Consider the following 22,324-nt stretch of genomic DNA (forward strand, 5'->3'; position numbering starts at 1 on the left):
AAAATCTATTTTCCTCATACACCCACACTTGAAATACTGGGGGCAAGAAGGTCTATCACAGCTGGATTGGTTTGAAAATAAGGAGACTATAACAAACACTGTACATGAAAGACTCCCATCCGCATATCCTATTGAAAAAGATAGGTTCATCCAACTCTTCAAACAAAGACCAATGAATTATCTACACAAAGTTCATACCAACTCAATAACAACATGCACCTAAAAAGTTATTACACCTAAGGGTGGGTTCATTTCAATTTGTAGTACTGCATTTGCATATTTCTTTACTGCATTACATATTTCCATTTTAGAGTGCGTCATAGTTTCTTGCATATCACCATTGCACAATATATAGTTGCATATCATTAGTACTTTCTCATATAGTTGCATCAATAAGTCAAGATGATTGTCTGAGTTATTCACCTATCTACACTGAAAGGAACAAAGGTTGTCTCATTTCCTAGATACGTGTTCATGAAATCTTTAGGAGGCCTTTAGTCATTCATCTTCAATGTCACATTATGATTAAGCTTTATCCTTGGTTGGGTAGAAGTTTCAGTATCAAGTCTTGTTAACCAAAATCTATCAATCAAAAGCTTTAAGTCATTACAGATACCTAGTTGGTCATGTGGCTAGTGAAAAAATCCAATATTTAGCTTCAGCGCCACTGTAATTGTCATACCCAAGTAAGGTTTCATTACTTACAATCCAAGGCAAGAAAATAAAAGAAAAAAGTCTTATGTCAATCTCAAGGCAAAACAAAAAAAAAAGTGATATAATACTAAAATATCATGCATACAAGTGCGACAAAAAAAAAAGAAGAAAAAAGCTTGACTATGGGAACATACAAGTAACTCCATCAGGGCTATGGACGCCTACTAGCAATGGAGCAATATTTGAGAGATTACAGTGCATAACCTTGTCGGAGCCCTAAAAGCTTGCTGGTAGCGAGGCTCTATCCAGGTTGCTTTTGAAGTTAGAATAACCCACGTAGCTAGCCACATAGGATTCCAAGGGTCCTTGATGGTTATAAGTCAGAATGAATTCAATTGCACACACATTGGCAAAAGAAGATCAAAGTTTCAAGAATTGATTGAGAATTTTTCCACACCTCCATTCATAAATCTTGGTTAGACAGTGTGTTAGGTTGGATGGTCTAATAGATCTTTTGAGAATGGATTGAACTCCTATCTCTGAAATGTTTCACACTTTCAAATTCAATCAGTGCATTGTTTCAATAGGAGTTGCATCTTCATATCGCATACTACATTAGCATAATTTTCATTTGAAAAATCCATTGTCTCCACCACATTCTGCAGATCATCATGTCATCATAGGTCTGCATACTGGGGGCACAACTGAAAAATTCTAAAAATCATAAAAAAAAAAGTCCTAAAAAATCAATCAAAAATATTCAGATAAAAAGTCCTGAAAAAAATCAATCAAAAACATTCAGATAAAAAGTCTTGAAAAAAATCAATAAAAAACATTCAGATAAAAGGTCCTGATAAAAATCAATCAAAAACATTTAGATAAAGTCCTGAAAAAAAATCAATCAAAAACATTCACAAAAATGTCATGAAAATTTTTTTAAAAAATCACAAAATGTCTTGAAAAAAGCCATAAAAATCGAAAACAAAATAAAATAATATACTGAAAAAATCAAAGTAAGAAAGCATGGACCATCCATCAAATCAAATCAATAACAGGCAAACTCTCAAAGTCTACAATCAAACTGATCACATGTCATGTTAATCAATCTATCGATCAAACTTTATCAAACATCAACATGTCTTATACAAGGAAGGGTACACTCAAAACCAGACAGATCGGTCTTATATGGGGTACTCACTCTTTGAAACTAGACATTCCTATCAATGATCACACAAATCAAAACAACAACATCAATCAGTATGACTATTGGATTTCATCCAAGTTAGTCTTATCTTTATCAATTAATGGCAGGTCATGTTTCATCAATACCAAAAACATTTGAAAACCATAAAAATACCAAAACATTCAAAACTAGAAAACATCAAAATCACAACAAAAACATTCAAATATGATCCTTAAAAAAAAGAAGCACAAAAACATTGAGAAAATACCAAAAACCCCTAAACATCGAAAAGATCTTCAAAAATAAACTAAAAAAATAGAAAACATCAAAAACTTGCAATAACATGTCTCACAAGAATCAAATATCCTAGCAGCTATCCAGCAAACACTTCGCACGAAATTAAACAAAGGATACAACTATCTTGTCAAGACATCTACAATCAAACTAATCAACTGTCTAGTCTATCAAATCACTATCAAACTATCAATGTGATCAACATCTTGTCTTAAACAGAATCAGTACACTCAAAACTAGATAGATCGGTCTTATACGGGGTCCAAAACTTCTGAAACCAGACATTATCAAAATCAGATCATGTTTCTAGCTACTCAAGGATGTCCAAAAGTGATTAGAGGAGCCATGATGGGCATGATCCTTTTCTTTGTTTCTATTTATGGTTTGAACCAATGAAGTTCTAGGGCAATTTCTCTAGTGGGTGTCTGTGATACGAGCATTTAGCTTGTGAATGCCACACATACCTCAACCCCTAGAGTAAATCCCAGAATGAAGGGTTCATTCCTTGTCTGCTACGTGTTTGTTTCTTGCAATGAGATATCTATACATCTTGGTTCCTCATACCCTGGTGTAATAACCTCCATTGTTACATAATAAGGCTCAATGATGAAAATGTATTGCACTATGAATAAAGACAAGAAGACTATTCCTCATCAATAATATCATTTCATTTTTCTAATCTCATCATGTTGATTGTCTCTTATTATCATTCTCTCATCAAGCATTTTTCTACTTGATCATTCTTTCCAATCATTCTTTCATCTAACATGATCTCTCTCATCAGTTAAATTCAATCTTTTCATCTATAATTCTATCATTTTCTCCTTTCAACTATTCTATCTATCAATAAATTAATCTTCACCTTTATCATATTTTATCATTCATCCAATTTTTATCTATCTCCGTCTTATACAGGATGTATCCTTCCCGAAACCAGATGTTTTTTAATCTATCTTTGTCTTATACGAGATTAGTCCTTCCTGAAACCAGACACGATCATCTATCATTTGTCTTATACAAGATGTATCCTTCTTGAAACCAGACGTGTTGATCATTTTTGTCTTATACAGGATGTGTCCTTCTTGAAACTAGATTTTATCTTTATCATATCAATCCTATCAATATTATCTACAAATCATTCTAACCATTTCTTTTCTCTAATCAAACTCATTCATGTCATAAATTAATCATTCTTCATCGTTCATCTAACATTCTTCTTCTTTCGAGAGATCATTCATGTCTTCAATGCACAAACAATCTCTCAAGGGGCATTATACCCTAGTGTCATCGGGGCATACTGGGGCATAATCTTTTCATTTTATTTGAAAAAACATCATTTTGATATTGTCTCAAAGAGGGGTAAATGTAAACACCTAAAAATGTCTCATTAATTCTACACTAATTATTCATCTATTTAATTAAGTAATTCTTTAATTATTTGATTAAACTAACTATTTCTTCTAATCATTGCCCTTCAACACTTCTAATTATTCTATTTCTATTCTTAAATTATTTTAATCAGTTAACCCTATCTCAATTATTAATTAAATATCAATTATTTAATTGATTACAACCTTTTCCTTAGTTAAATAATATTTATTATTTAATTAATTATGTTTCCTAAGTTTAAATAATTTCATTTAAATTATTTAAATTAATTAACTTATTCCTCCAATTCCCCAAATGATCATTTCAATTAATTCCATCCAATTTCATTTCATTTCTCCCAAATTCGAATTTCAGTTCATTTCACATCATTTCATCTAATTTCAAATCATCAAATTCACATTTTTCCCAAATCTAAATTTCAATTAATTTCATGTGCATTTCAGCATTCGAATGACCAAATTCAAATTCAAATTGAAAATGAAAATCAAATTAAATTTCAAATTCCTACAACACATGCTAAATCAGAACTGATTGATCAAATCAGTTGTCTAATCAATTAACTCATCAATCATCCTTTTTAACTCAAAATCAGCTTTTTAAGACTAATCCATCAATCCAATCTTCTAATCCATCAATTCAGTCATATCCCTAGTCTATTTAGTTCACTAATCAATCAAATGAGTTTACTAATCCATCTATTCAGTTCACTCTCCAATCAATCTAGTTGACTATGCAATCAAATGAGTTAACAAATCAATCAACTCTGTTAACTGATCAATCAATTTCAGTTGTCTCCCAATCAACACTTGAGTTCTATTTCTCACCCCCTTTGTGTTGAAAATATATAAATTCAACCTCTTTTCTCATTTCATTCTAGAATCAAAGAATCAGAGAATCACAGTCTTCGAAATATTTGTATGCAGGAAATTGGTGCAATATCTGAGAGCCACCAACCACTCAAATTGGAGAAGAACAATGGAAGCAAAGATGCAAAATGAGGGAGTTCTTATTTGAGTTCATTCTTTATTTCATATTGATTTTTATTGATTATGTTTGTTTGTTTGTTTGTTTGTTTGTTAATTAGTTGAGAATTGGTGATTCGTTCTTATTTTCTAATTAGCTTAATACATTCATGACATTCAGGCATAGAAACAATATGAATGAATGTACTAATATGAAATGTAATTAGATGGAATGATAATGAATGCAACTAAATGCAATGATATGAATGATGATTTTTTTTTTGTTTATGTCATGTAAATCTTTTAAAAAGAGAGACAAAAGCATTTGTCAAATTTGTCACCCTCATGCAAGTCATGCCTAGAATTCTTATGCAAGATCTACTATGAATGCAATATATCTTTACCATGCAAGCCTAATTATGCAATGTCGTCATTTTGTTGGTCAATTTGTTGTTCATTTTTAATCATCATTGAGCTTTTAAAATTTTGGAAGTTAGTACAAACATCGATGGTATAATTGAACCACGATGACTAGAGTACAACTTACATGGATTTTGATATTGCAAGATGACACAAGCAATGAGGTATAATTGAACCAAGATGACTCGAGTGTTTCTTGCATAAAATAGACAAGAGTTTACCTTTTTCTTATACAAATCTAAAATGTTCTCGATGATATGTTACTGATTACATCCTGCGACAAATTTGCATAGTACAAATGATCCACTCACAAAGAGTTGACAAAGAGAAATATCATGCTCCTCCCTTGCTTCTCTAGTTCAAGACATCCTTGAGTCACTTAGGAGATATGATAAAAAAAATCAAAACACAAAATTCAAACGTTCATGCCAAAGTGATCAAATCATGATTCGAAAAAGATCATCCATTTAGTTTTGTTTTACCGATCATGATATTGGGTTTGATAGTTGGTTTCAAAAATTGTGATCTATGTTCAATGTTGATTTTCTTTGTGATTTTTGTTTTCAATGTGTTGTCTTACCATTTTTTTTTATTGTTTTTATCTCAAAGTGGATTGCTCCCACTGAGTTCAAGATTTTGCCCCCAATCTAGAAACAACCTTTAATTATGGATAGATACTATGGTCACCAAGCCATGGTGAGACATTACTACAATACCCGAGGTGTATACGAGGTTTTTTATTATGGATATGGATAATGATAGTGAAAAGTGGATGCATGATATATGCACCAATAGATAGAAGATTCGATCTATTGCAAATAGCGCCTGTTGCTAGGTTTCACTACTTGCTTTTATTGCACCTTTTTTATTTTTATGAATTTTTTTTTCTTTTTTGTATTTTTTGCTTTTTCCTTGCATTGGATGACTCAGGTGTAAAACTTCTTAAGATGAATTTTGTTGATAAGCTCATCAAATAGGTCCCCTTTTGGTAAAGATATTTGATATGCCCCAGATCCATATGTTGATATGATGACGAACAGACCTAGCCAGTTTGGTTCAAACTTTCCCTTCTTTTCTTGATCTTGTTGATTGTCAGATACAGAGATGGAAAAACCCTTTTCGGCGATCATAAATTTCAGAGGACCGAGAGGGGGCGTCCTGGTCCCTGCACTTGGTCCCTTCTATTTTTGATAGTTTTTGTAGGGTAGTTATGAATCAGCTCATACTACTCAGAACCAGGTGCATGACACAATCCCAAATTTACAACATTGTTTTCTCAGATTTGTCTTCATTACTAGCATTTAGTCTTAATTCAAGTAGTCAACTTACAAAAGAGGGTCAAACACATTCCATTTCAATCAATCTACTTAGTATTCAGTCCTAATTTAATTAGTGACTGAATCTATTGGATTTCCCCCCCTTTTTTGAATGTAAAGGCATCTCCCCATCTAAGCGAAAATAGGTGATTCGGTCATTTCTCCTTCTATGTTGCAAATTGCTAAGTCACCTAATTTTCCCCTTTACATTTTTGGTGAACCCGATGTGTCTTATCCTTTTGATTTTCATTTTTAGATTTGATTCATATGCAATATACAATTCAAATTTTTAATTACAAGTTTAAATTCCTTGCAATTTAAAAAAAAAATAGAGGTTAAATTCACAAAAACCCTAATTTTTAGATTCAAAATTGAGCTTGTGATTTGTCTAAATTGGATTAAAAATTTTAGATCTAAGAACTCTTCAATTTTAAAATTCAAGTTTTCATTTACATGTTCAATTTTTAGCAAAATTTTAAAAATTAAGTGGTTAATTAAAAAAACCCTAGATTCTAATTTTAAAATTGAACTTGTGGTTTGTGTAGATCTTGAATTAATTTTCAGATTTGATTTCTTACTTCAATTTCAAAATCCACATTCCCACCTTATAATATTTGAATTTTCAAATTTAATTTTTTTTAAATTAAGCGGTTAGTGCAACAAACCCTAATTTTTAAATTTAAATTAATCTTGGTGATTTCCAATTTTCCTTTATGCATTTAATCAATTTAGTTAAATATAAAGCTTTATTTTTCCTTCTAAAAGTTGGCCCTTAAACTTAAGTGTGCCCTTTTTTGTTTCATTCTTCCAATTAATCATCTTATTGCACATCCTAAGTGTATCCTATTTCGACCTTCAAGGCTTGATTTTGTATATCTAGACATCTCCAACTTTCATAGCCTTCTAGAATTCGCATTAGAATCACAATATCTTGATTCCCTAAAAAGTTGGTAAAAAGTTGGTCTGATGAGGAGGGGGCTACCTGGTCTGGACTTTTTCTCCCCAAATTTTGGGAACCTGTTTTAACTGTATTTTACTGTTCAATTCTAAAGGTTTGTGAAATTTTATTGATTTTAGGTCGTCCTAAGGTCGAAAGAAAATATGAATCTCAACATTTTAATTTTCAATTTCAATTTTAAATTTAAGTGGTTAATTACAAACACCCTAATTTTTTAAATTGAATTGGTTTCTTCAATATTACAAAATTTTAAATTTAAAAATTAAGAGGTTAGTTTTGGACAACCCTAATTTTAAATTTAAAACTTCCCTCCTTTCAATTTTCAATTTTAAAATTAAGAGGTTATTTTCACTAGGCCCTAATTTTAAACTTCAGGCACCTTTGGATAATTCTTAAAATCTTAGGAAGATTGCATTATTGCTCTTTATTCTTTCAATCAATCTGTTCGTCTAATTGGGTAATCATTTTTCCTAGAATTTTGCATTATTCAATTATTTTGCAACTTAGATTCCAAAATTCAAATTTCACAATACAAAATTCAAAGTTCCAAATTCGCTCCCTTAGTGCATGAGTTTTACTATTATTAATCTTACCTATAGTATCCTTGTAAGAAGAAGTTGTCTAATTAAGGTTGCCCAAGGTTTAATTACCGAGGAGATGGATCCTAATTTGGCTATCTTTTTCCATGAGGATATTGGTGGTTCTTCCAATCCTACAAATATCCCCGTTTATCCTCTTGATAATTCTCATGATGTGGAGGAGTCGCTAACTAGGGTATCTATTGACCAATTGGCAAAGATGGACAATCAATTTGACAATCTTCAACAATGGATGAGTCAAGAATGCCCGGAAAGTGAAGTTCTCCCATTGATTGAAAGATTAAATTGAATGATTCAAAGTGATAAAAATGGTGTTGATATCTTATGTGGTATTTCTCATATTGTTGATTCTAATATTATGCCCATCAAGAGTTGTGTCGAAGCCCTACATTTTACACAGCCTCATCATTTCATTCCTTTGACAACTCCTATGACTAGTGTTCTCACTTTCACACCAAATATCATGGATACCTATACACAAAAAGTCATACCTACAAGTGTTAGTCATGGGGGTAATACCTCTTCTTTCACTCCTACCATGAGTGATCCCCTTGTTACCCAATCACCTTCACCACATGTAAATGTTAGTCAAGGGGGAAACTCCTTCAATCACAATTCCTGCATTCCTCCTATGAGTCTTCCATTTGCTACCCAATCTTCTCCAATACCTACCTATCATAGTGTCTCACCTCCTTATTCTCTTCCTTCATTCAATAATGTTATTCCTCCCTCTCAATCCAACATGTCTAATTTCAATCCTTCTACCGAATCTATCATCAATAATCTAGCTCAAATGGTGTCCTTACAACAACAAATAGATTTTATGAATCAATCTAAGTATAATGTGCCCACATTTGATGTAGCGAGATTATTATCCAATGAAATTGTTAGAGTTGTCCCTCCCAAGCATGTAGAAGTCCCTCAATTGGAAATTTATAATGGAAAAGGTTATCCCTTAACTCATGTTAAAACATTTCAAACTTTGTGTAGTGACTTTGCTCATGATCAAAGATTGTTAGCAAAATTGTTTACTAGAACATTAAGGGGAAAGCTTTGCAATGGTATTGTTCTTTGCCTCCTTATTCTATTACCTCTTTTCAAAAATTGGTTAATGTTTTTATTCAACAATTTCACAATAACATTGGTCCTAAAATTACTTTGACTGATTTGATGCATTGTAAAGAAGGTGTTAAAGAAAAAGTGATTGGTTTTATTGGTAGATATAAGCATTTGTATTCTTAGATTTCTTTTCTTGTGCCTGATCAAGATATCCAAAGAATTATTATTGCTAATTTGCAAAAATAAATTAGGGATAAACTTCTCTTAACTGAGTTTACTTCCTTTCATGGCTCTGAGTGATAAGGGTGATAGTGTTCAACAATCATTTGTGAATTTCAAACCAAACAAAGGATTCATCAAATTAAATGACAACAACAACAACATTCAAGTAGAAGCCACTACAGGTGTGCCTCCTTTGTCTAAATGCTTTTAAAGAGATAAATAATTTACTCCTTTGAATGAATCTTTGCATAGCATTATGTCTCAGTTATTACAAAGGAATGTGTTAAAACTTCTCCCAATCAAAATAATTGATCCATATCAGAGAACTTCACCTTACTTTGATGCTAGATCCTTTTGTTAGTCCCATCATCAACCTGGTCATGACACTGAAAAGTGTTTTTGATTGAGAAGTAAGATTCAAGATTTGATTGATAACAATACCATATATGTGGCAAGTGTGAATCATAAAGGACATAAATTCGTAGCTCCTCCTAATCAAAATCTTCATATTTTCATTGATCCTTTACCACCCCATTCCACTAATGTGATTGAGACTGATCATCTTTCTTTCTCTCCCAATGATGTTGGCCTTGAATCTAATAATGTGGTGAAACTTGTAGATCAACAAGAACCTCCTAAGGAATTGTGTGTCGCATTGTGATCCTAGTGAGACCATTAAAGCACATGATGGCCCATTATACATTAGTGCAAAAATCAAAGGTATACCTTCTAAAGGAGTGCTTATTGATCCTACTTGCATGGTTAATGTGATAACTAAAGAATTTATTTATACTTTGAAATTTCATCAAGTGATATATGATGATACTAATGTGGTAGTTAGAGTTTTTGATGTCTTCTCTTGTCCTGCTATTGGTTCTATCACACTTCCTATTGATGTCAACACTAAATCCCTAGATGTTCAATTTTCTATCATTCCTACATCTTATCAATTTCATATGAAGTTGGGACATCCTTGGCTCTCTTCCATGAAAGAGATCGCTTCTACTATTCATAAGTGTTTGAAATTTCCTCATAATGGTAAAATCATAACTATTAATCATAGCAAGCATGAACCTGTAGTGAGGCATGGAGATGTTTCTCTTGATTATTTTTGGTCTGAAAAATTCCAGCCCCTTCAACCTCGAAGTGATGCTCTCTTAAAATCATATCAAAATTGGAAAAATGAGATGATTTTATCCTTGAGTAAACCAAGAAATCCAGCACTTAGCCTTCCTCATGATGATCATATGACTCTTCTTGAGAATAAGGTTATTCTTCCTCTTAAGGAAAGAAATAATCTTCTTCCCAAAGAGACATCAATTCCTTCTCCCGTGGATGAGTCTATTCTCCCTCCCAATAATAGAAAATACCCTCCTCCCAAATGTCAAGCTAAAGGTAGACCTATTCCTCCTCCTCATGATGGACCCGGTATCCTTCCTACACCTCCCATTCCTCCTTTATATGGCACAGTTCCTCCTCCTTCATCTTACAAAGAGAAGCAACCAACCTCTCCTATTATCCAACCTAAAAGATCTCAGCCTATTCATCCTTCGCTAAAAGAAGAGATGAAGCCTATACCCAATGAACCTAAACCTTCAGCCAAAATCAGATGAAACCATTGTGTGAGAGAACACTGACAAAGACATCGTGCTAGAGCTCATGAAGTTGCTTCCCAAACCATTTCTTCTCCTAAAACACCAATTGTTGACATGATTCTATTTTCTCCTAAACAAGATGTTCAACCTAATTCTCCAAGACGCAGAATGCTTATGACAAATGATGGTTTAAGTTCTATTACTATTAGAGCTCCTATTTTGTTAATCTTGATGAGGAAATAGGTAAAACTTTTGTTAATGATGAATATGAATATGTTGATGTTGACAATGATTTATCTACAAAGTTAATAAAATCATTAATCCTAGCTCCTAGTAACGAACAAAGTGACTCATCATTAGAGCATTGTCCTTGTTTGGAACTTGTGATAGCTCCATCTATTATGCTCGATGTGGCTCCTCTTTTGGTGTTGTCCACCTTCTTGAAACAATGATTAGCCAGATCATGGGGAGGATGACGTGCTTGATTAACTTAATTAGCACCGTGGATTCTCTTTCTCTCTCCTCTCTTTCTTGTTTGTGATCCTTCTATTTGTTTTCCTATTCCTCTATTTGTTTTCCCTAGTGTTGTCTACTTGAGGATGATCCAAAGAGTTGGGATCTCTTTTGGTCTCCTCCATGTTGACTCAAAAGACACCTGTGTTCCCTTCTTCCATGGTGGTTTCCTATCTTCTGAGGATGAGGAAAATTCTATGCACATATATATACATGATATACATGCATTATCATAAAAAGCATATTGACCCTAGACTTAAGTTAATCCACCCCATGTTTTGTGTTCATTATCCTTTGATTTGTCCTCTCTTGGGGGCTAAATTATTGCGATAATGTGCTTGTCTTTTTGGGGGTATCCTACCTCAAATCAATTGATCCTGGCAAGGCATTTGTAATCACTTTAATGTGGAGGCATACACTCCACTCATGATTCTCTCTCTTGATACTTAAAGTTACTTATCGAACTTTGTCTTTGCTTTGTAATTTTTGGTACTTTTTCTTTTTCTTTTCATGACTCATAGTAAGAGAACCTTACTAGTTGTAGTCATGGTTCTCTCTCTCCCTCATGATCTTCCCTTTTACCTTATCATTGAAGTCGTAAGATCCTAAAGTCCATTGGGGGGCTTGGTGTACCTTGCCTCTTTGACATGGTAAAAGTATTTCAATCTGAACTCCTTGTACTTTACCGTGAGTATTTGTGTAAGCTCATATTCCTGCTAAAGTGAAGGCTAAATGTGGCATCCTAAAATTGCAACCCTTATAATTTTTTAATCACATTTGGGTCTTCGCCTTAGTGTTTGCACCCCTTATCCTGATCGAAGACTTGATTATGCTCATACATGTCATAAAAATCATCTAGCTCAAAGCTACACCTCATTGCCACCTTGATCCTACCCCAAAATAGGGCAAGACCAGGGCGTGGCGCCCTGGTCCTCCCTAATGGGGACCTATTTTGGATCCCCTGGCCTATCTCAAATTTGAGCAAGAAAAACCCCCTCCATGTCGGCTCATGTCAAAAAATTAATTCATTTTCCCTTCGGGCAAGTATATAAGGGGATTTTCCCTCTCATTTCATTAATTAATTACATTCATGAGCAAGCATTGAGCTTTCAAAAGATCAAGCATTCAAGCATTCAAAACAAATTAAGCGTTTTCATTGTTCCTTCAAGCTTTGGAGTAGCAATAGAGTCAAGATTTCAAGCATTGAAGAGGATATCATCATCTCAATTCATGAAGTCCAAATTCCATGTGGAGGCAAGCAAAACTTCAGAAGGAGGTATAAGCATTCCAATTTCAGTGAATTCAACATCCCCTCAAAGAGGAGGGTTTCTACTTTCAATCATTTTAATTACATTATTTCAATCATTTGGTTAATTCCAGAAGTGGGGTTTGACCTAAAGGCAAGCCCCTATCCCCAACATATTTCCCTTTCCTTCTGTGTGAAGAAAAACAAGTGCGTAGTGTTGGGAAAAATGGTGTCTCGATCTTGCATTTACATGAGGTTACTATTTATAGTAAGTTTTTGTTTGAGCAGGAAATGGTGCAAAATTCTTCTTGAAGCTTTTGGTTGGCTAGATAGGCATTCTAGTAGAGTTACGTCACAAAATCACAGCTAGTTTTGAAGATATTAAAGTTTTCATTTTGGAGGGGTCTAATGAAAGGTATAAATTTGAATTTGAGGACTTTAGAGGTCCCAAAACACCTTGAAAAGTGGGCATAAGTGGCGTATCAACATATGAGGAAATAAAGCTCTTCGCGAGCTTTCCTTCACTTCAAACAGTTCATCAATAAGACACAAGGTTCTCAACTTATGGCCTCCTGAAGTTTGTACTCCTGAAATAGGAAATATAAAATGTATCAGACACATAATGAGTTGTAAAAGGGAGGGACACATGTCGGTGTGTGTTTTAACATGTCATAGGGCATCTAAAAGGGAGATAAGGTTGGCTACACCTTATTGGGTGGTTTTATCCCATGGTTTTATAATACCATTTGATGATTTCTTATATTGTATCTCCTATATATGACGTGTGTGAGATAGAGGTTGTGAGTAGAGTCTTATGGTGATTGTATTACCTTTGAGTCTCTGATTAGTGGTACTCCTGCAAAGAGCTTGCTCTGCAAGTATATTGTAATATGTAATATATTGTTGAATAATATATTGTGTTGCTTTTGGAGTGTGGGGTTTTTCTCTCAAAAGGGTTTTCCCGATGTAAATCACTGTGTTATGGTATGCATTGTCAAGGATATTATTGGTCATTATTGCTGCTAGGATATGTTGTTGTCATTGATGTCAACATGTTCTTATGTTTTGCTCCAGTGATTGCAGATTGGGAAGATCTTATGATCTGATTTGTAGTGTTGTTTTGTTGATCATTATTTTGCAGAGTTCGGTATATCCTCTGGTATATTCCAGTGTGATCATATCTTGTGTTGATATTTTGTGATACTGCTTGGGATGGTCTTGTGTATCCTTAGTTCAGATGGATCATGATTTGGTGCTCCGCAAGTTACATTTCTTTGTGACAGTTGTTGATTGGTTGTGTTCTTGAGCTTTCAGACGTTGACAGATGAAGATTTGATAAGTGGTGTTGGTGTAGTCATTCCTGATGATCCTAACATGCTTGCTGGTGTTTCCTAGTTGTGTTCTATTTATTTTGGTGATTCTCATTGATCGTTGTGCAATTTTTTTATGGTTTCTATCAATCGGTGATGATTTTCGTGTTATGTGGTTTTCCTTGGTGGTGTAGTGTGTTGCGGTTGATCTTTGGATGATTTCTAGTGGAGTTGTGCATTTGGGAATTTAATTTAGGTCCATGTTATATCATGTAAATCATTATATTGGTCTGGTGGTCGATCTTTGTATCGTGTGATGTAATTGTGTAATTGAGGGTTTAGAGTTTAGACCTTTTTGTCAAGGTTGATGATTTGTATATGTAGGTGATATGCTCATGTAATTTAGGTGTCGATGCTATGTTTGCATTATCAAAGAGAGGTTTATGTGCAAACAAGAGATTTATTCTTTGGTGTTGAGATTGAGGAGAGATTGGTGTTGCAGAGCAGATATCTGTGCTTAACCAGAACTGTAATAAGGCATTGGAGATGTTATTCTTTCAGTTCATTTCTTCCGGATTATAGTCTAAATCTTGTTATAAGTCAGTGAGACTTACTTGAGGGTTGTAGTCTTTCGGGCCATTATCTTTTGAGCAATGAGCTCTAAGCAATGTGCCTAAATGCATGTGCATTAACCATTGTAATATTTTCACATACTACTGTAAAGTATCATCTTACTGTGGGTAGGTTCCCACTGTGGTGTTTCCCTTAACCGGGTTTTCCACATCAAAATCTTGGTGTTGTGTGTTGTGCTTTCAATTTGCTTATCTATCTTATTACTATAGTTTATCAGATCTATTTTTGTAGTTAAAATAGTGAATCTGGTGAAGACTGGTTCACCCCCCCTCTCACTCTTCCTTTTTGGTTGCTGCTAACAATTGGTATCAGAACTAGATCCTATGGTAGAAGCTTAATCACTTGAGGAGATCTAGGATGGCAGCTCAAGGTGTTATCTTTAAGAAGGATAGTCCGAGATTTGATAGGAGTAACTATACTATATGGAAGGACCAAATGGAAGTACACTTGAAATGTCTTGGTGAAGATTATTGGAAGATTACAAAGAATGCCTATATTGTTCCTTCAAATGGACCATCTACTCCTGATGAGATCAAGGAAGCTAAACATAGTATCAAAGTGAAGGATGCATTACTTAGTGCCCTGAGTGATTCTAAGATGATAAATGTAATGGTACTTCAGACCGCACATGAGGTATAGGTGAAGCTTGAGATTCTATATGAAGGTGATAAACAGGTGAAGGTTGCTAAGTTATAGAGTTTAAAAGAAAAATATGAGATGTTGAAGATGGGAGATGATGAGAACATACACTCTTTCATGGCTAAGGTGAATGATCTTGTCCTAGGTATCAAATGTGTCAGTGGAACCATTGAGGAAGATGAAATTGTTGCTAAGGTGCTGAGATCTTTGCCTCCTACTCATAAACACAAGGTTGTTTCTATTGATGAGATTCAGAGTGTGACTACAGTAATGTTAATATTCTTTTGGAGTGGTTTGTGTGTGGAATTTTGGTAAAGTTGTGACCCCTTCCTTTAATTTTTGGCCCGCTCTCTCGATTGCTCACGCGTGTGCCAAGTGGTGTCTCAACATTTCTCTAAGCGGCTCGCTCTTCTCGCCCGATGTTGAGAGGACACAGAGCTTCCATGTAGTGCAAGTCTTTTCTTCGGCGAATGTTTCCCAACCGCACCATCTTTCGTGTGCCGACAACAACACTTGGTGCCTCCATGTTGCATGTTCTGGTTCTCTTTTTCAATTCAACTTCAGGTCTCCCCCAAGTTGTTGCGTGTCTTCTTTGATGGTTCGTGAACCGAAATGTTTTTTGTACTGTGATTTTCTTATTTAGAAGGTGTAGGTGTTGCCATGATGCAGTTGGAGCAACAACATTAAAAGTCATTTTCGCTGGTTTGCATCTCTGTGAGTGCCACGCTGGGAGATTCCTGATCGAAAGTGGTTGCTAGGATTTTTCTGATGCTTTTGTGCTATGTGTTGAAGGTCGAGGGCTATTTCTAGGCCTTCTTTTTGCTTTTTTAAGGGTTTAGAATTTCGGGAGAATAGATTAGACTTTGGCTCATTGAAAAATCCTTTATGTTAATTAAATTGGGTGAATGATAGGCATATCAGATTGTGCCTATGGCCTCTGTGGTTGTTTTATTTGAATCTTAATAAACTGACTTCTGTGTTTTATTCAAATTCAGTAACTTCTATGATATATGTTGTGAGACTCTACAGATTAAACTATGTTTTAGAACTTGTTATCTATTGGATGAATGGTGAATGTCATATTATGTTGAATGAGTTTAGTTTAATTATCTTCTCAAATGGTGTTGAGCACATAGATTGTTGAATGGCCTTAAAACTAGATGTATCTGGGTTTTATGTGCTGCTAGTATCCTAAAAATATTTTGGCGTATTGCCTAAGTAGTGTAGCTTTTTAAGTTTTCATCTTCCCCTTTTCTCCCTCAATTGTATGAAGATTCGGCTTCTCAAACCCAGAGGTTATTCAGTGAATCTCGCACAAAAGGTCTCCCATCACTAAATTTTTCATAAGGTTGTTAATGTTTAATGCAAAATTAGTAGTCAACAACTCTTTTTCTGGCACGCCCGGTGGGACCTAATTTTGAACAAGCCTAAGCAAGTTTATGAGCCATAGACCTGTTACCAGGAGTCAAACAGCTTCAAATCCTAGTTTGCTTCTACCACCCCTGGTAAGCATCCATTTGTCTACAGCTACTTCTTCTTAGAATCCACCTGTTATCCCCGTGGTACATGTTCCCGTAGTAATGGCTCAAGTTCTTCCTAGAAATTTTGTGACTTGGAATAGTGGTAGCCCTCTCATTCCTCCCATTCCACCTGTAGTATGGGGGCCACTTCCTAACTCCACTCTAAAAGTTGTCCCTAAATTCACCAGAGAATGTTCTAAGATGTCGGGGGAACACCTACAAGATGTGGCAATCGTCCATAACATTACAAAGCAAAATGTAGCTCTGAGATTGCTTGCAGCTTCATTCAAAGGAAGAGCTTTAGATTGGTATAAATTTCTTGCTCCAAACTCTATAACCGATTGGGACCAGCTGGCTGACCGCTTCTTTGAGAGCAAATAATCAAGCTTCCTTAAGTTAGTTGAATGGCCAAATTGTTCCAGTGCCCAATCCTTTGCAAACTATCTATCCCAGCACCAATAAAGAGTTGATCATAGGATAGAATAATCTAGCAGATGACACCAATTCTTGGTGTTTCCCAAGTAACAATGCCCACGCCCCAAGAAACTGCCCGAAAGGCAATTTGCAACAAAAAATTGCAGATCAACGAAGTCAAGGTGTTGCCTCGGATGATTTGGTTTATGCTTCCCCTAGCATGGACAATGTGGATCTCATTGTACAAATGCAAGGTATGTCGATAGAGCAGGAAATAGAGATAGCTCTGGACCATGCTTTATTCTCTCAGATGGAGGATACAGATGACGTACTTACAAATGACGCAATTGCATCAAGCTCAGGAGCTCCTCAAGTGCAGTCAGACTACAACCTCCAATCAAAAAGATATTTCATGGGAGAGCATGTAGGCATGCAGGGGAGGTTCATCTCAGATAAAGTTCCTGAACAACCCGTGGTTTCTACCGCATATCCGAGAAAGGAGTTTATTCCCTAGAAGACAAGATAATCAAAAACATCTATGCCATCGGTATTGGATGTGGTGGAGAAGCTAAAAAAATCCCTGGCTAACATCTCCTTATGAGATCTCTTTAGCATCTCAGAGTAGAAGAATTGGTTAAAAGAAGCTCTGGTAGAGGTGGAGAGACCTGTTGACAGGAATATTGCCAGTTCTTCGCAGGCTAATAAGGAAAGATTTGCCACCCTCGCAACACAATCACGCTCACCGACAATGTTGACAAATGAGGTTGCACCACCTAGATCCCAAGTGGAAGGTAAGCCTAAACCAAACTCTTTCTATTTGACCCTCATAGTAGGAGACAAGCTATTACATAATTTTATGATAGATTTTGGTGCTCGCACTACCATCATGCCTGAGCAAATTGCTAAGGTTTTGAACATCAAATACGAGCCTCTAAGTAGAGGTGTTATGCAACTAGATGGAAATAAAGTTCAGACCATGGGTCTTATTAAAAGTCCTTCGCTGACATTGTTCGCATGATCGTGTCTCCGTGTCCCAAGAAGTAGTAAACATTGACATCCCACTTGTTTTTGGCCTCTCTGCCTCTCCCGAGACTTTGCCACCAAGATAGGAGATTACTTATCTTTAGATTGGTCCCACCTCATCCTCCAAACCCAACATGGTACTAAGCTCAAAATTCTTTCAGAACCCCTACACACCGAGCATGTAGTTGATCATGCTATGCTCAACTTTGAGCCTACTCATACCTCCATCTCTAATGAGGAGAAAGGAATGGTAGAACTTCTAGAGGATGAAGAGGTGATCGGGGATATTATACTAGAGCAAGAAGTTTTCCTCAATGAATCCATAAATTCTGATCCATATTCCAATTACCATGCCACAGGTCTTGGTACCTATTATATTTTTGTTGAGGATCAGATTATCCCAAAATTAACCAAGGTGTCACTAACCAAGGAGGAGCTATCTTCTGCACTCTGGACCTTGCACTTTGATGGTGCAAGATGAAAGGTAGGTTCAGGCACTGGAATTTGCCTTACTTCACCTTCTAGTGAACAAGTCCTGAGGTCTTTCCACCTGCAGTTTGCTTGCTCCAACATTGAAATGGAATATGCAGGGCTAATCTAAGGCCTAAGTTTAGTAGAAAGGATGGGAATAAAATAGCTAAAAATTTTGGGTGATTATGAGCTGATAGTGCACCAAGTCCGAGGAATCTCAAGTGCCAAGCACGTCCACATGAGGTCCTATCGCCATAGGACATGGGATTTGATCAAAATATTTGATGCTTTCAACATCCAGAGGATTCCTCGAAAGATAAATGCATCTGTTGATCGGATGGCCACTATTGGGTCACAATTCTACCCTATTGTGGATTTGCTCGCCAACCCTTAGGCGGTTCGCGTGGTCGTTTGACTGGCTATTCCAAACAATGACACCCACTGACAAGTTTTTGAGAGTGATGAGCAAATTTCTCTATTCATTCAAAAATCCATAGATTTTGCTAATCAAATGCAGTCTAAAGTAAAGGAGGATTATGGGGATGAAATAATTCAATTGAAATCCAAGAAGCTCTCAAATGGATTGATCACCCTGGAGAATTTATTTGACCATGATGATGCTAAAAATGACAAGTGAAAATTCATAGCTGATAAGGGTGACTACACCAAAATGTCAATAGCGAATGGGAGAACACTTAAGGTCGGAAAGGGAGTTCCCCCAGAAGACCGAGAAAGGTTGGCTCGATATTATGATGAATACATGGGCGTGATAGCATGGTTGTATGAGGATTTAAAAGGTTACAATTCTAGCATCATTCAACACACTATTGAACTTACCAATGGGACCAAGCCAGTTCGACAGAAGCAGAGACCTATCAATCCGAAGATTGAGGTTCTCATGGTGCCAGAGCTGAAAAAATTAATAGAGTCCAAGATTGTCTACCCCATCAAGCATAGTACATGGGTATCAATTTTGGTACCAGTCAGAAAGAAGAATGGGGATATCTGGCTCTGTGTGGACTTCTGTGACTTGAACCAATCTTCTCTAAAAGGCCATTGCCCTTTGCCACCAATGGAACAGTTGTTAAGCACCATGGCAGTGTCAGAGATGTTTTCAATGCTAGATGGATTCTCGGGTTATAGACCAACATAAGACCACCTTCACAACCAAATGGGGAACATTTGCTTACCAAAAAAAGTCATTTGGATTGTCAAATGCAGGTGCCACTTTTCATAGGGCTATGGATCTAGCTTTTAAGGAGTTGATTAATAAAATCATCCTCATCTACTTGGATGACTTGACAGTGTTTCAAAGCATAAAGAAGATCATTTTGATCATCTCAAGCTAGTTTTCTAAAAGTGTTTGGAATTCGGCATTTTAATGAACCCAAAGAAATACATCTTTGGGGTCTCGCAAGGGAAATTATTGGGACACGTAGTGTCAAAATAATAAGTCTCTATCGATCCAGATCAAGTGAAGGAAATAAAAGAGCTTCCTCTTCCCATCAACAAGAAGGGTGTTTTGTCCTTCCTAGGCAAGGTCAATTTTGTTAGCCATTTCATCTCAGACTTTGTTGGAATGGTGAGGCCTATCACGCTATTGCTTAAAAGGGACATACATTATAAATGGACTCCTGAAGATAAAGAGGAGTTTGAGAAAATTAAATATGCCATCTCTTCCGCTCCAGTTTTCTCAAACCTTGATATGTCTAGAGAATTCATAATGTATGTTTTCTCTAGAAATTATAGCATTGTTGTGGTACTAACCCAGAAAGATACAAACAAAAAGGGTGAGCATCCCATAGCCTTTCATTCCAAAAATTTAAATGAGTATGAGGCTAAATACAACTTTGTTGAAAAGAAAGCACTAACCATTGTCAAAGGCCTCAAAAAGTTCAGGCATTTCATTGGTTGCAATAAGACTACTGTCGATGTCGCTCATCCTTCAGTCAGGGAATATATAATGGAGGGTGACATTACAGAGAAAAGGGAAAACTAGATTACCAAGATCTTAGAATATGACATTGATGTCAACCCCACTAAGGTAATCCATGGAAAAGGCCTTTGCGAATATATAGCTCAAGAGTCTAGCCCTCGAGAAGCCGAGACTACTATGGAGGAGGTTGTGATGTTCACCTCTGATAAAATGGAAGCAAGTTGGATTGGGAGATGAAAACACTTCATGGAGACTGGAATCTTCCCAGCTGACATCTCTCCTGAAAAGAGGAGATTCTATAGGATGCAGAATAGCGGCTTCTGCCTTGTTGAAGGAGTGCTTTTTAAAAGGAATTTTGATGAGATTCTACTCCTCTGCGTAGACCAAGACCAAGCCCATAAAATCTTACACGAATTCCATCATGGCCTTTCAGGGGGCCATTATTCAGCACAAACCACCATCATCAAGATTACCCTTGCTAGGTATTTTTGGCCCTCGATGTTTAAAGACACACATGCTCTGGTAAGAGAATACAAGGAGTGTCAATACTACAGTGGTAGGCGCAAGAAGGCAGCAATGGCACTCAGGACAATAATGGTGGAGGAACCCTTTGCTCAATGGGGTCTAGATTTCATAGGGATGATTAATCCGCCTAGCTCAGTCGGACACAAGTGGATCCTTACTACCACTGACTACTTCACCAGATGGTTCGAGGTTGTACCCCTAAGGAATTCATCAGAAACAAAAATACTAGCATTTTTGGAGGAGCTAGTATGACGGTATGGTCCACCAAAGACCATAATATCGGATAATGCACATGCATTTATGGGCTCCCATGTAACCCAATTTTCTCTCAGCCAGGGTATATATCTGAATACTTCCTTGAATTATTACCCTCGAGGAAATGACCTATTTGAATCTACCAATAAGAACCTCATAAGACTCATTAAAAGAATGGGGTCCGAACACAAAAGGGAGTGGCATCACCACTTGAGAAGTGTGTTATGGGCAGACTGGATCACGCCTAAGCAAATTTTAAAGAACTCTCCATACAAGCTGGTCTACAAAAAAGATGCCTTATTCCCCATATCTTTGGATATCCCCGCTGTGTAGCTCCTCAGGTCCATTGAGGTGGCAAAAAATGAGCCCATGGAGGTAAGGTTGGCAAAGCTTATGGAGCTAGAAGAAGAAAGGGAAGTGGCATTTGAATCTCTTTAGAACCGCCAACAAACTGTCAAGAGGTAGTTTGATAACAAGAAGAGTTCTGACCCAGAGCTCAAACCGGGCAATCTTGTTTTAAAATATAATGAGAGGGCAGCCAAGCCAGGTCAGCGTTAATTTTGATGGTTTATGGGAGGGACCCTTCTGCATCATGAATTGTAAGGGGTTTAATGCATTCGACCTCGAGAATATGCAAGGTAAATCTCTCGAAATCCCAGTTAATGGATTTCATCTTAAACCTTTCTATTAAAGATTAGTGCCCCCAATGTAAATAATGTATTTTAGTGTGCCTTATTTATTTAATTATGTTTCTTCATGCATTGTAAGGAAAATAATTAAATCATAAGATATGTCATAAACAAACAAAAAGATTCATTATATTATATATATCAGTATCTTTATATAATGCATAAAAAGGCTTGCAGCCTATAGATTTTAAATAGCAGGGTGTCAGATCTTAGTAGCAAGGAGGCAGTCTTTCAGTTGTCTTCCTCATCCTCATCCTCATCCATGAGAAATTTTGAGTCATCATCTTCATCATCATCATCTCCCATCCACTTGTGGTCGAAGTCAGTGTCAGATTACTAAGATATTGACACAAGCACTAGGTTTGGAAGAATATGCGACGTTGGGTTCCGCGGGAAGATTTAGTCTCAGAACTCTGTATACCATATTGTGTTAGTCGAAGTGGGCACTATTAGATGGACTATGAGGAGGAACTCTACAACGTGCTCTACGCATAGCTTA

The sequence above is a fragment of the Cryptomeria japonica genome, chromosome 3 (genome assembly GCF_030272615.1).
Source record: "Cryptomeria japonica chromosome 3, Sugi_1.0, whole genome shotgun sequence".
NCBI classification, from domain to species: domain Eukaryota; kingdom Viridiplantae; phylum Streptophyta; class Pinopsida; order Cupressales; family Cupressaceae; genus Cryptomeria; species Cryptomeria japonica.